Source organism: Amblyomma americanum, chromosome 8, assembly GCF_052857255.1.
Source record: "Amblyomma americanum isolate KBUSLIRL-KWMA chromosome 8, ASM5285725v1, whole genome shotgun sequence".
Lineage (NCBI taxonomy): Eukaryota > Metazoa > Arthropoda > Arachnida > Ixodida > Ixodidae > Amblyomma > Amblyomma americanum.
In genome coordinates this window covers 41,520,190-41,533,521 of record NC_135504.1, presented here as the reverse complement: position 1 = coordinate 41,533,521, position 13,332 = coordinate 41,520,190, and the positions used below count along the sequence as shown (strand labels likewise).

The 13,332-nt window shown below is 48.7% G+C and overlaps 1 protein-coding gene across 1 annotated transcript in view; it reads left to right on the top strand.

The window, feature by feature from the left end:
* LOC144101480 (uncharacterized) overlaps positions 1-13,332 on the top strand; it is a 252,786-nt gene that overhangs the window by 10,515 nt on the left and 228,939 nt on the right. The window contains exon 2 of the mRNA XM_077634661.1: positions 8,176-8,281. The gene's annotated coding sequence lies outside the window, so the exon portion shown is untranslated. The remainder of the gene's footprint in view (positions 1-8,175; positions 8,282-13,332) is intronic.

Genomic DNA, 13,332 nt, shown 5'->3' with positions numbered 1-13,332 from the left:
CGAACCCGCGTCTTTCGGGCCAGCAGCCTAGCGCCATAACCACTCAGCCACCGCGGCGGCTCCACAGTGCGCATCCATCTTCACTGCAGAATGTTACGCAGTATATGTGACCGTAGAAAAAATACTCGGCGAGAACCTCAAAAACGCTTTTACTTACACAGACTCTTTAAGTATACTTACAGCCCTCCACTCTAGAAACGCAATCACTCCTATACTTGGTGACATTATACACAACATAGTAACAGCCACAGCTAGAAGACAAAACATTAAACTCTGCTGGGTCCCGAGTCATGTCGGCATAAAAGGCAATGAGCGAGCAGATTTCTGTGCTGCTCAAGCTCGCGGCAAGGAAATAAAAAAAAATAAATATACCCGTGAAGGACTGCATGAAATTAGTATAAAGGAAGTTAAGGAAAAAATGGCAATCGGCTTGGAACAGCGAATTGAATAATAAACTACACTTAGTAAAGCCGATTTTAGGTGAATTTAAGTCATGTGTGCACCAAGAATGTTTTAAAGAAGTGACTTTATGCCGTCTCAAAATAGGCTACACGCACCTTACGCACAACTTCCTGCTAACAAAACAAGATAAACCTGTTTGCGAAGAATGCGGAGATGAACTTGCGGTTAACCACATTTTATCCTCATGTATGAAACTAGAAAAATTAAGAAAAAAGTATTTCACTCAATTTTATCATGAATGCATTCCTTTCCACCCTACATTGTTTTTAGCTGATAATGCCATTGTTAACATACCTTCCATTTTTAGATTTTAAAAGCAGCAGGCATACTTGAAAAGCTGTAATTTTTTTTAACCACTGGATCGCTTTTATACATGATAAACCTCAGCCACTTTCTCATTCTTGAGAAGTAGGCATAGGCTGTTTATTTGATTCATTGGGAGCCTCACGATCCTTGCTAGCCAAGGAAAGCCGCTAAGGCTGCCTGACCTTTTTTAAGGCTTTTACCATTAGCCATTTCCAAATTTCTTCCCTTCTTTTATTACTAGGCAGTACAATCTTTTTAAATCATCTGCACCATCGCCCCTTTTTCATACTCCAAAACATTCTGTAGAAAAGCAGTTCTATACCTTGTGCTTGGCGCATGATAGCCTTAGCTGCCTATGTGCCATAATACCCAACACAACACAACACTTATCACAAGCACCCGGTTGTTGATTGCACATGCGTACTGTTGAAAGAAGTCATCGCTTCGGCACGGCTATCAATTCCGGAGAAGGAGCTGATTTTCTGCGTCGTATGTTGCCTCGACGCAGGAACGCAGCTGGCAGAAGTGGCCGATCGACCGTGGCTGCGCCGGCTGCAGTCGCTGACAATCATCTTCCTTCCCGCCTCTGGGCTGAATGGCGTAGGATGTCGAAGCCATTACGTGAACTCGGCATGCTCTCCGCCTTTGAGCACGTTTCTCCTCGCATGCAACAACCTGACGGAGCTCAACCTGAGCTTGGTTCATTTCAAGTGTGGTACGGATTTGTGCGAAATATTCGCATCGCAAGCCCTTTCTCTGTTAAGAGCCATCGCCCTTCAGAAGTGCAGCCTGCAAACCACCGCCTCTCTCCAGCACCTCGCCGCTTGTTGTGCCATGCTGGAAGAGCTTGACGTGCGCGGCTGTGACGGCAATAGCTCTGCTCGTTCAGAATGCCCTGTGTGTTCTCTGAGCTTTACTGCTATAAACAGAGACACGTTCTCCGCTTTGAACCGTGGAACAAGGCTGCAACGGCTTACGCTGTTTTATTTGTACGGCCTTCGGTGCTACAGATTCTTGGATGAGTGTAACTTGATGCATCTGCGTCTGTCCTGGCCAAAGAAGAGCATGAAATGCTGCAATGGCCGATCGTTCGTCGCATGGTTCAGTTCAAGTGAGCACTTGCGTTCACTTACTTTGTGCACTCCCAACGTGGCCCTGAGTGCGGTATGCACCAAACTATTCACCGCAGGCATGTTGCGTCTACGGACACCGTGTATGGTTTCAAGCGGCGAACCAAGTGAATGCGCTCAGGAGTCAATTTCTGAGCTGTCAAGGCGCCTACCGCTACTTGAAACTGTCCATGCGCACTTCTTAGTTAACGGCTATGAGCACCGTTTGACTTGGATTCGATGTTGGCGACTCAGCTGCACGGGTGAAAGGGAGGACATCGAGGACGGTACCTTTGTTTCAAATGCACCGTGCTCACCAGACTGCAGTATGACGACGTTCATCAGATTGAAAAAACCACGGCACTAAAGAACAGCACTTTTTGACAGTACAGCCGTGCTGGGGGAAATACATGTTTAGCTTTTTGTGTATCTATATCATGCTGATTTGCATGTGTATGTAACTGGGGACAGCGGTGCGCTTTACTTTCGGCACAACTTGACTACTCTTACGAGATATGGCTGCACGAATAGCCTTATCTCTATTATTGAGGGATTTTGGCTATCACCGCTGTTCGGATTTTTTTGCGTTGCTGCACCATTAGGTTTGGTTGACTCACCATTAGCGGCACCATCTATCGTACCGTGCCAGTGCCTGGACGATGTTTCACTCCTTTATTGCATGTCATGTGTCGGGATCTCGCCCTATTTAGGCCCTGTGCGTTAAATATCGCCCAGCGATTTTTTATCATGCGTGGCTTTTACGAACCATGGTGTTTTAATTTTTGACGAAGGGGGCGTATCCTTCCGGTGTGCCATGTAGTTTCTTTGCGTATGTTGTGTATTGTCAACACGAGGTGAGCTGGCGTGTGTTACCGCTGTGCTGTAGTTTATCGCAACTATATTTGGAAGCTCTCTCAAGCCTTGCACAGTGGTTTTCACTGTGTGAACTATTGACACTGCTTTATCTCGTGGGTCATTATTTTATTGCTCATTGCATTATAAATTGAAACTATACAGCAACAGCTTTGTTGCCTATTTTTTAAGTCTGCTTTTTGATCGCTTATTTTGTTCGGCCTTATAGTCAATTTCTTCCCTGCGAGGATCGATATTTGTGGCGTATGGGCGAATAGGCAATACTTTCCAAAGATTCAAGAATGCTTGCGGACCGGCATTTCGGAGGTGTTCGTGGCTTATATCAGAGAAAAAACATGCCTAGCTCGTTCAGGATCTTCCCAGGCAGGTTAAAATAGCGTGCGCTGGAATAATTATTCCTGATGAAAGGGAAGACGCAGTATTTACTTCGCTCTTATTGGAGGAGCAAACCACAGCAGGACTGAATGGAGGGGGTGACTGTAACAACGTTGAGGTGCGAGAGGGAGTACAGCAACATTCCTATCCTCCAGCGTATATCTAATGAGCAGTGCACAATTTCTGGTGCACAAGAAACTCAATGTATTTTTGAGGTTGCGTTTGCTCGTACAATCTGGCGGCTCGTGCAAGGGGCGTTTCAAGTTCGCGCCGGAGGGGAGCCAGGTGTCAACGCTGCCCGTTTAATAGTCCAGTGTAATTGGCCGCAACAATATCTGTTGTATGGCTCGGGGAATGCCCTGGTGAAGTTCTTCGAATCCCTACTCGGGCTATGAGTCCGACGCTGCAGAACCTGCGCCTTGTTATATCGAAATGCTTGTCTGACCAGTTAGCAACAGAAGGCGAAGTGGCGTTTGTTGTCATACCAGATGCCAGGCCAGAATCGACGTCGTTGGCGTAAAACCCTGGCCCCTCTCATCTCCTGTTCTAGTCTTCTATGTGCAGAGTGACACTTTGAGCGTTGGAGTGTTACTTATTTGTATTTACGTAATTTGTTCATGATGACTTGGCTGTAAGAGCCAGTTTCGACTTTTCTCCATGGCTCTTTATCGCCGTATTGGGTTGATCTGAGTTGTTTTTTTCCGAATTGCTTACACTGTTGTACTGGAGTGCGTCAAAGAGTAATAAACTTGCTCTGTGTGCAGTAGATCGCTCGTGATTGTTTTAGAACGTACAGCCGCTAGCACACTTAGCACGAATGACGGAGAGCCTGGCTGAGACAATCTCCAGCGCCGCAAAACGTTAGCCGGGTTGTGCGAGATAATCATCTCAGTATGTTTCCGGCGCGCATGTAAACTGCTTTTCCGCAGTTCAATTTGGCTGCTTTTTGTGCCTGTATCCGATTGCTGCGTAGAAATCGTGCTCGCAGAGACTGTGTAGACAGCATGCTCGTGAAGGCGGCGTTTTTCCACTTTTTGCTCGTGGTTGGGCTGTCGCGCGCCCATGCAACGTGTTGCGGTTTTCTTTTCGCGTGAACCCAAGTTTGCGCGCGAATTTGCAACAGCCCACTTGGCTTTATAGTTTGGCGCCAAGGCTACCGATCTAACACTATAAATGTTATGTGTTTTGTTGTGTTGAGTGAAGTGGCGTATAAGGAGCTCAGGCTAAGGAAAAGCTCGTCGAAATAGGTGAAGTTTGTTCGACCACAGCTCCGATGGTAACCGCGTTTTCTTGATTCTAAAAACTGATATGAATAATATTTACGGTGGGCTACACGCCCCTTGATGATTAAGGAGGCTGACTGTGTTAGTTAAAAAGTTAATTTTTCAATAATAATAAACCAGACTGCTAGTATTCTGGTCTGAGCGGCATTCTGATGTAGTACACCGATGGTAACCGCGTTTTCTTGATTCTAAAAACTGATATGAATAATACTTACGGTAGGCTACACGCCCCTTGATGATTAAGGAGGCTGACTGTGTTAGTTAAAAAGTTAATTTTTCAATGATAATAAACCAGACTGCTAGTATTCTGGTCTGAGCGGCATTCTGATGTAGTACACCGTTCATAATTTTATGCCGGAAAAGCGCTCTCCTAACTCAAAAAGCCTATTTTCAGAAATTATATAAAGTCGTAGCTGAAACACACTGTCTATTGTGACTGCGCTGGTTGGAGCTTTATAATGACTGTTAGTGTAAGACTTCATTTCGAAACTTCCACCAGTGTTGCAGAACAACTGTGATTAGTCGCCAAGAATCGTAATGCAGAGGACCGGGAGAAATGTTCAATACGTAACAATGTTAAATTTACAAGTTAACGCCTACCATGACCGCCAGAACAATCGCCGCTCAGGAATTGTTGCGATGGATACGGCCCACAAAGCTATGTTCTCCACGCAAGAGCACTTCTGACCGCAGCGCCACCACGTGTTGCTCCAAGCGGCCATCGCTGAAACTTCCTCTGTTTACGACCACGCGTCATATTTTCCAGGTTTCTTTTACACTATAGTACCTAGTGGCCTGAACGGAGCAGTCAGCTAACCTAAACTGCAAGCGCAAATTTTTAAGCTGTAGCCGTCCGCATAGCCCAAAGCCGCTAGCCGGTGATCGGTTGAAGAACTACAGCGGACACCAAGGGATGCAAACGTTGTCGGGGCTGGCCTGAACTCCAGTGGGAGGATGAAGCTTAGAAGTTTGTTGGAATATAACGGCGGATAATTCCACAGGACAGGGATTTTTCGAGAACGATGGTAGAGGAAGTCATTCATGCAGCTTACATATTTAAGCTAGTGTTGAATGTACACCTATTGTCCATGAGGAGCCTTGTGCTTATTGATGTTCTTCTGGAATTACATCTCCGGGGATCAAGCGCCCCTTGAAGTTTTTCAGAGTATATGGCAGAATTTTGCGTGGTGAAGCCACTTCGGCAGAGTGAGACACATCTCTTTAGCACACCAAGAAAGCCTGGAAGCCAACGAAGAGCAAGACAGACGCATGGCCTGTGAACATGCACTCAGGGCAGCGCACAACTCTCTTGCCTCACTCATGCTGCAGCCCGTGCTCGCACTGTCGCAAGCCCAGAAAATGTGAATAAACCCTCCAGTTCACGTAGTTTCCACCTCATGGCATATGGCGCGGAACATAAATAATTACTGCCAGAGTTCTGAAATGCCTGGAGCATACTGTGGCTTTTCTGAGCCCTCCGTAACTGCATAGCCGGTGCGATCGCAGGCGACATTTTACAGTTAAGATTTTACAGTGGGTAGCAGGAGCAGGCTATAAATAGACACAAACGCAGCCGTCGTGCCGGCTTGTGTTATGGGGCTCGGCTGCTGACCCAAAAAACGCGTGTTCGATCCCGGCCGCGGCGGTCGCATTTCGATGAAGGCCATGCAGAAACCCAAACTAATATTCAGTAGTCTAGCAAGAGAGCTGCAGTTCGCAATCGGTAGCGAGATGCTGGAAGTGGTAAAGGTTTATGGTTTTACGGTTTTAGGTTGTTTAACGTCCCAAAGCGACTCAGGCTATGAGGGACGCCGTAGTGAAGGGATTCGGGAATTTCGATCAATTGGGGTTCTTTTAACTTGCACCGACATCGCACAATACACGGGCCTCTAGAGTTTCGCCTCCATCTAAATTCGACCGCCACGGCCGGGATCGAACCAGCGTCTTTTGGGCAAGCAGCCGAGCGCCATAACCACTGAGCCACCGCGGCGGCTGGAAGTGGTAAAGGAACCTGTCTACTTAGGGCATCTAGTGACCGCTGATCCGCATCATGAGGCGTAAATAACTAGAAAGACTAAGAATGGGGTGGAGCGCATATGGAAGGTTCTCTCAGATCATGAACTGCAGTATACCAGGATCCCTCAAGAGAAAAATATACAACAGCTGTATCTAACTCGTACTAACCTACGGGGCTGAAACGTGGAGGCTATCGGAAAGTGCTCACCTCAAGTTAATAACAACGCTACGGGATATGGAAAAAAAATGATAGGTGTAACGTTAGGCTACTGGAAGCGGGCGGAGTCGATGGGGGAACAAACGCGGGTTAATGACATCCTAGTCGAAACGAAGAGGAAGAATGGGCTTGTCCAGGACATGTAATAGCAACGCATGATAACTGCTGGTCGTTAAGGGTAACGCAGTTTATTACAAGAGAATGGAAGTGTATAGGGGGGGGGGGGCGCAGAGAGAGGTGGGCGATCGAGATTAGGATGTTAGCGGCCATATGGTGGGCACGGTTGGCAAAAGGCAGCGTTGATCGGACAGACATAGGAGCTAGAGGTATTTGCCCTGTTGTGGGCGTAGTAATGGTGATGACAATGATTATACGCTAGAGGCCCGTGTACTGTGGATGTCGGTGCAAGTTGAAGGACTTCGGGTGGGCGAAATTTTGCGAAGCCTTCCACTGCGGCGTCCCTCATAGCCCGAGTGGCTTTGGGACATTAAACAATATAAAACCAACCCAAACAATACACAATTGCGCAGTATCTCTCAGAGTCCTTTGTTTTCTTCAATATCCGTATTGCCGGAAATCATGTACTATTCGATAATTCTTCAAACGTGCCAAAAAGCGGCTTTATCGCTTTATTTGTGATGCAATAAGCGACCAGAAATATCTCGGTTGATCGCATATAGACGGACCGACTATAGTTTGTTCCAGACTGTTGTAACTTTGCGCGCTGTATCTCAAGACTTATCTATCAGCTTTCAATTGAGCACGGAAGAGAGCAGCGGCCATTCTGTTCTGCGACCGCCGATCACGCTTGTTGCTTTAACCGGCTCAGAGTTATTCAGTCGATTTTAGGCGCATCTCTGACGAAGAAACAGTAGACATTTAGAGGCACTTTCTCGCCGTCTTCCTCAATGGTTGGATTCCTGTAACCAATACTTGGCAATATCATTACAACGAATTACTTGAAAATTCACCTAAAATGAATGCAATGGTGGAAAATTGAAACGAAAAACGAGCCTCACAGCGTACCTTCCGACATCGCGAAGAAAGTCTACCACTCTGCCAATATCACTTGGGTTTCTTGAAGCCTGCACAATGAATAATAGTCACATGACGGATCCTAGGCTACAGGCTGTGTAATATATTCTGGATTGTTTCTTTCATCTTATACGTAGGGGCAGGGTGGCCACAGCAGTGTGATAGCAGGTGCTCTAACTGCCTTCCAGGGGAATTACCAGTGGTAATAGTTGTGTAAAAATTCAGCAATTGGTTATCAAACTGTCATGGAGCTCATTGATGGCTGTCAAGAAGATCTAATGCCGACGTTTTGAAATTTATGTCAAGTGCCAAAATTTCAAGAAAAAAAAGGCAAAAATGCCAGTGTGAGGCAGGAATCTCAACTCCATAGTATTATGCTGATGATGATGAAGCTCGAGCGGTTTGGAGAGCAGAAAAAGAGAGCGCTCGCGACAATGGCGTCGCTAACGGCAGGTGTGAGAAGAGGTTGAGCGACGCTGTCAGCCCTTCATGTTTCCAGCGCTCGGCTTCATCTGCGGTTGGACGTCGCCCCCCGTAGCTGTTCTTGGGCGAGCGACTTCGAAGTTCGCCTGCTTGCTCCATCAAGCTGTCCTGAACGACGACAGGTAAGGGAACCAATTCTATAGTGAGCTAGCACTAGAGCTCCCATTCGCTGATTCTGCCCTTGTTTGTGCGGTCCCACCGTGGCAGTTCAAATAAAAAAAAGCAGCTGAGCACCATAACTACGGATCTACGGCGGTGGCTTAGCTTGGAATGGAGTAAAAGGAAGGTCGCGTTAAATCTCAACGAACCACACCAGTCACTTTCTGCGTTATCCTCAGTAATTACGCCTGCAGACAGCAGAGCAAATGCAGGCCGAACAGAGATGCAGTGCCGAAACCACCCGGCTGTTTTTGTGGCCTGTCTCGCCAGTGCTGGTGTCAGATCAGCCTGCGAGAAGCTGTTAATAGTGACAGCCACCTATGGAGGCATCAGCTAGAGAGAAAAATTTTACTGTCGTCTTCAGAAGACAATTTGGAGGATTACTTGGGCACGAGACAAGCAGCTCACTTTTTAAAGATAAATACATAGCAGCGTTACTGGGCTCGGAAACAAAGTAGAATCAAACGAACACCCAGGAACGACGCCAGGATCTTTGCAGTGGTGTCGGGAAGGGGGTTGATGTAGGCAATATTACGGTGCGAAAGCGCTAGTTCGCTAACGAAGCTCAAAAGCTTGAGGTATATGTGAAGCATCAACTTTTTATATTTTACGAGCCAGCGGCGGAGGCCTTGTGCAGGTGCTTCGTAGACGCGAGGAACCGTAACCCCCTACCCTCCCCACCCCACTCGCTGTCTCATGCAGCAGAAATGACCCCGCCCTCCCCCCGGTCCGAGCGCTCACCACTTCCGCCGCAGCGCAAACAATGCGGCTACGAGAGTGTTGGCATGAGTGGGGGATGATCGTAGACCGGCCGCGGACCTGTCTCTTCTAACATGTTCCCTCTTTACGGCTGCCCGCCGCTTTTGCTCCAGGAAACGGACTATTCACTTTGTGTCGCCGGCGCGCTCCGCCGTCCCCGCTCCTGACATGCATGAGCCGTCGGCGCCGGAGTCATGCGAGCAACCGCGCGGCAGTGATGGACGAGCGCTGCTCGTACTGTGCCTTTTGATGCAGCTCTCTTTGAGGTGGTGTTGCCTCCAGTGCTTTCCCACGTCCAACTCTGCTTTTTGTTTACTAGGAGCCGCAGAAAACGGAATGGGACGGATTAGGAGACACAAAAACACGTTCACGAGAGCTCGTGTCCCCTACTCCGTCCCTCGTCCGTTTTTTGCGCTTACTATTAAACAACGTGCATTACCAGCTAGCCCGGCAGCTTGCTCTCCTACTCGGCTTAATTTTAACAAAGTTAAAAAGTTCACCATTTTTTTACCTACGTGATGCTTTCGAAGCAATTCTCGCCGAATCTCGACGAGAGGTTTGCAAATTATCTTGAGGGAAAATTGCGTGGAGGAACTAAGATCTTAAATTAATTTCTTAGCAAATGAATGAATGAGCTGTTTATTTAGAAAGGGAGCCTCAAGGCCATGTTTGCGGGAATTGGGTTGTTAGGAAACGGAAAAGCATGGGTCTACTGATAAATGAACGGACGGCATGCGTGGTCTAGCCACGCTCTACACTGCTTTTTAGAGGCCACCTATCTTAGCATATTTGCCAATATCTTCCCAGATGCCGTTAGCTCCGGCTCTGGTCAATGCTTGAAATTTCTCCCCATCGGTCGCAAAACCTTGGGTGGCGAGGAGGTTGTCGCGTCCCTTGCGGAACTCTGACCAATGCCAAGCTATGTTGTACAGGCCAGCACGACACATACAGCCAAAGTACAGGCACTTCTAACGTCAATATTGGCCCCTTGATGCAAGCGAGGGCCGGTAAGTCATTTACGGATGATGTTTGGCGTGTAGATGGCATCGGCGGTGATCATATTAATGAAGATCTGCTCATGCTGTGTGAGTGCAGCTGAAGTAACAAGGTAGCTCAAACGCGGGTCGGGAGAGTGTCTCATTCTTTCCTCCGCTGGAATACCCCGCCGTTACCGGCGAACCTGCTGATATGTCCAACAACTTGACTGTCCTAACGTGCAGACTAGAGCGTGCCAAACAGAGGAGCCGTGCACGACTTACGGCCGTCACACCACCGGGTTTCCTTATCAGTGAATAAAATCTGCTCGTCGGACTTTGAAGGAAGCACTCGGCACAATTTTGGGAGGTGCCCGCTACCGCTCTCCTCCCCTTCCAGCCGTCACTGCCAGGCACTGGGGTTTAAAGAAATCAGAACACAGCATGCCTCCGGCAAAGGATGCTTTCTCACTGGACAAGTGTGACGTTAAGCGGACACGCGTTGATGCTTTACCGGGAAAGCCCTGAGTAGCCGACAAACGGCGACGGTCTGCAGCATGAGTAACAGGTTCGGCCTTACGTGCTCGCATGCTTGCAAGCCTGTCGTCTTAGAATTCAAAATCTGTTGTCAGGGTTTTTTTATTTTGTGTAGTAAGCACATGTTAAGCAAGCGACGTAACGTTGTTATCGAGGTTGCTACAAGCAGATCCGTTCGCAAGTGGGGCGACGTATCTTCATTGCGATTTAAATATTAACGTTGCCAGATGCCGCTCCCTTCAACGCGTTATCAGCAACTCAAGCTATCGGCTGATGTAATCGCTGCAAATACCTGTGTTGGGTGACCAGCTGTTTGAGAACCACCTTGGAGTCGAAGCACAGCGCACTTCCTGCCTGCCCTAGCCAGCTGCGGGCGCCAGATCAACAGTTCCAGATCCAGCCAGCTATTCTCGTAGCATCAGTGTTTGACGTGCTGCATACGAGAGAAGATGTCTGAGTATTCGTCCCATCCGGAATACTTCTTTCTTCCCGTCGATGTTTGGCTGAGGATTGTTGTTTACCTCGACGTCGAGTCACTCCAGGCCCTTCAAGAGAGCGATGTGGCCCACTGGGATGTTTGGCACATGCCGACGCTTAGCCGAACATTTACGTTGAGCCGTCACTCGGATGCGTCTGCCCTGCTACAACACCTACAGCGTTGTGATGCACGTTCTGTCAGGACTCTGCGTCTCAGCGGCTGCTTGATGGCTGTCCCTCAACAGGTATTCCAGGCACTCTCTGCATGCGTACACCTGTCGGAGCTGTACTGCGTGAACTGCATTCTAAGTCCCCGGCACCTTTTCGACATCCTCACCACATCGATGGCCTCGCTGGTCCGACTAGAATGGTCGCTTCTCGATGAGCAAACCTACTTAGACAGGTTCGACGATATCGCCGCCGCGGAGAATGACGTCGTGCCGCAATTACGCCGCATGTACGTAGAGATCGATAAAGACAGTGCAAGCTTTGGCCTCCTCAAGAGAATCGAGAAACGCTGTGTGAGCCTGGAACACCTACACGTGTTCCACGCACGCTTCGCAGAGAAATATGACACGCTATCCGCATGCTTGAGCCTGATTGATCCCGACTGGATGTTGCGAAGCTTCGCCTACACTAGCCAGGGGTTCTCGGAAAATAATGATTGGCTAATCGCGATGTTGCTGGAACATCGAATGCCATTGCCAGCCCACTGCATCCCTTCTGCCGTATTCGGGAACGTCACTTTTCGCATGCACCCGGTTGCCTCTTGCACGTGCGTACTTCTGAAGGACGTCATCGCTTCGTCAGAGCTATCAATTCCCGAAGAGGACTTGATATTCTGCGTCGTATGCTGCCCCGACGCGCCATCGCAGCTGGCAGAAGTGGCCTGTCGACCGTGGTTGCAGAGGCTGCGGTCGCTGACGATCGTTTTCCTCCCTTCCTTGGGGCGAGCGGATGTAGGCCCTCGGAGCCATTATGTCAGCCGGGCGTTCTCTTCGCCTTTGAAGATGTTTCTCAACACATGCAACAGCCTTACCGAGCTGAACTTCAGCTGGGTTCATTTCGAGTGTGGCACAGAGTTGTGCCAGATATTCCCATCGCAAGCCCTTCCTCTGCTTCGAGCCATCGCCCTTCCGCAGTGCAGCCTGCAGACAGACGCGTCTCTGCAACACATCGCCGCTACCTGCGCAATGCTTGAAGAGCTTGACGTGCGCAGCGGAGACAGCAGGAGCTCTGCTTCTTCGGGATGTCCTGTGTGTTCTCTGCCCTTTACTGCTATCAACAGACACACTTTCTCCGCTTTGCATCGTGGGACAAGGCTGCAGAGCCTTACTCTGTTGTCTTTCTACGGTCTGGGGTGCTACAAATTCTTGGCTGAGTGTAACTTGGTGCGCCTTCGTCTAACCTGGCTCGAGAAGGGCATGACTTCCTGTGATGGACGACAGTTCTTTGCGTGCTTCAGTTCGAGTGGGCACTTGCGGTGTTTGACCCTGTGGAGTCCCAATGTGGCCCTGAGTGCGGTCTGCAGCGAACTGGGCACCGCAGGTGTGTTGGGTCTACGGACAGTGTGTATCGTTTCCGACATGGAAGCAAGTGGCAGCGCTCGGGAATCGATTTCAAGGCTGTCAAGGCGTCTACCGCTCCTTGAAACTGTCCATGCGCACTACTTGGATGAAGATCACCATCAGCACCGTGTGACCTGGATTCGATGTTGGCGACTCAGCTGCCCGGGTGAAAGGAATTACTTCGAGGGTGGTGCCTTTATTTCGAATGCACCTTGCTCACCAGACTGCGCTATGACGACGTTCATCGGATTGAAGAAACCGCGGCACTAAAGGACTACACGCTTTGACCGAAAGCAGGCCGATTAACATTACATTTTCATCCCTATCGTGCAGATTTGGACAGATAGCACCTATTCGGAGCAAACAGCGAATGCAGTGCTCTTTCGTTTCGGCAGAACTCTACGTCGTTTACGAGAAATCGTTGTAGGGATTCCTAAATGCCTCCAGCTTCGGTCGGTGGAACGAATAATTCTGTTGTCGCTGCTTTTCGTATTTTAGCGCATTCTTGTACGAGGTGTGGTCATTGTTGTATCTTTAGTGCCTGCTTTTTTCATACGGCGCCAGTGGTCGGACCATATTTCATTCACGTTTTGCATGTTACCTCGGGGTACTTCATCCCACTTTGGCCCTGGTTATTAAAGATCGCTGAGCATATTCCCATCATACGTGGCCTTTATGAACTATGCATTTTAGAGCTGT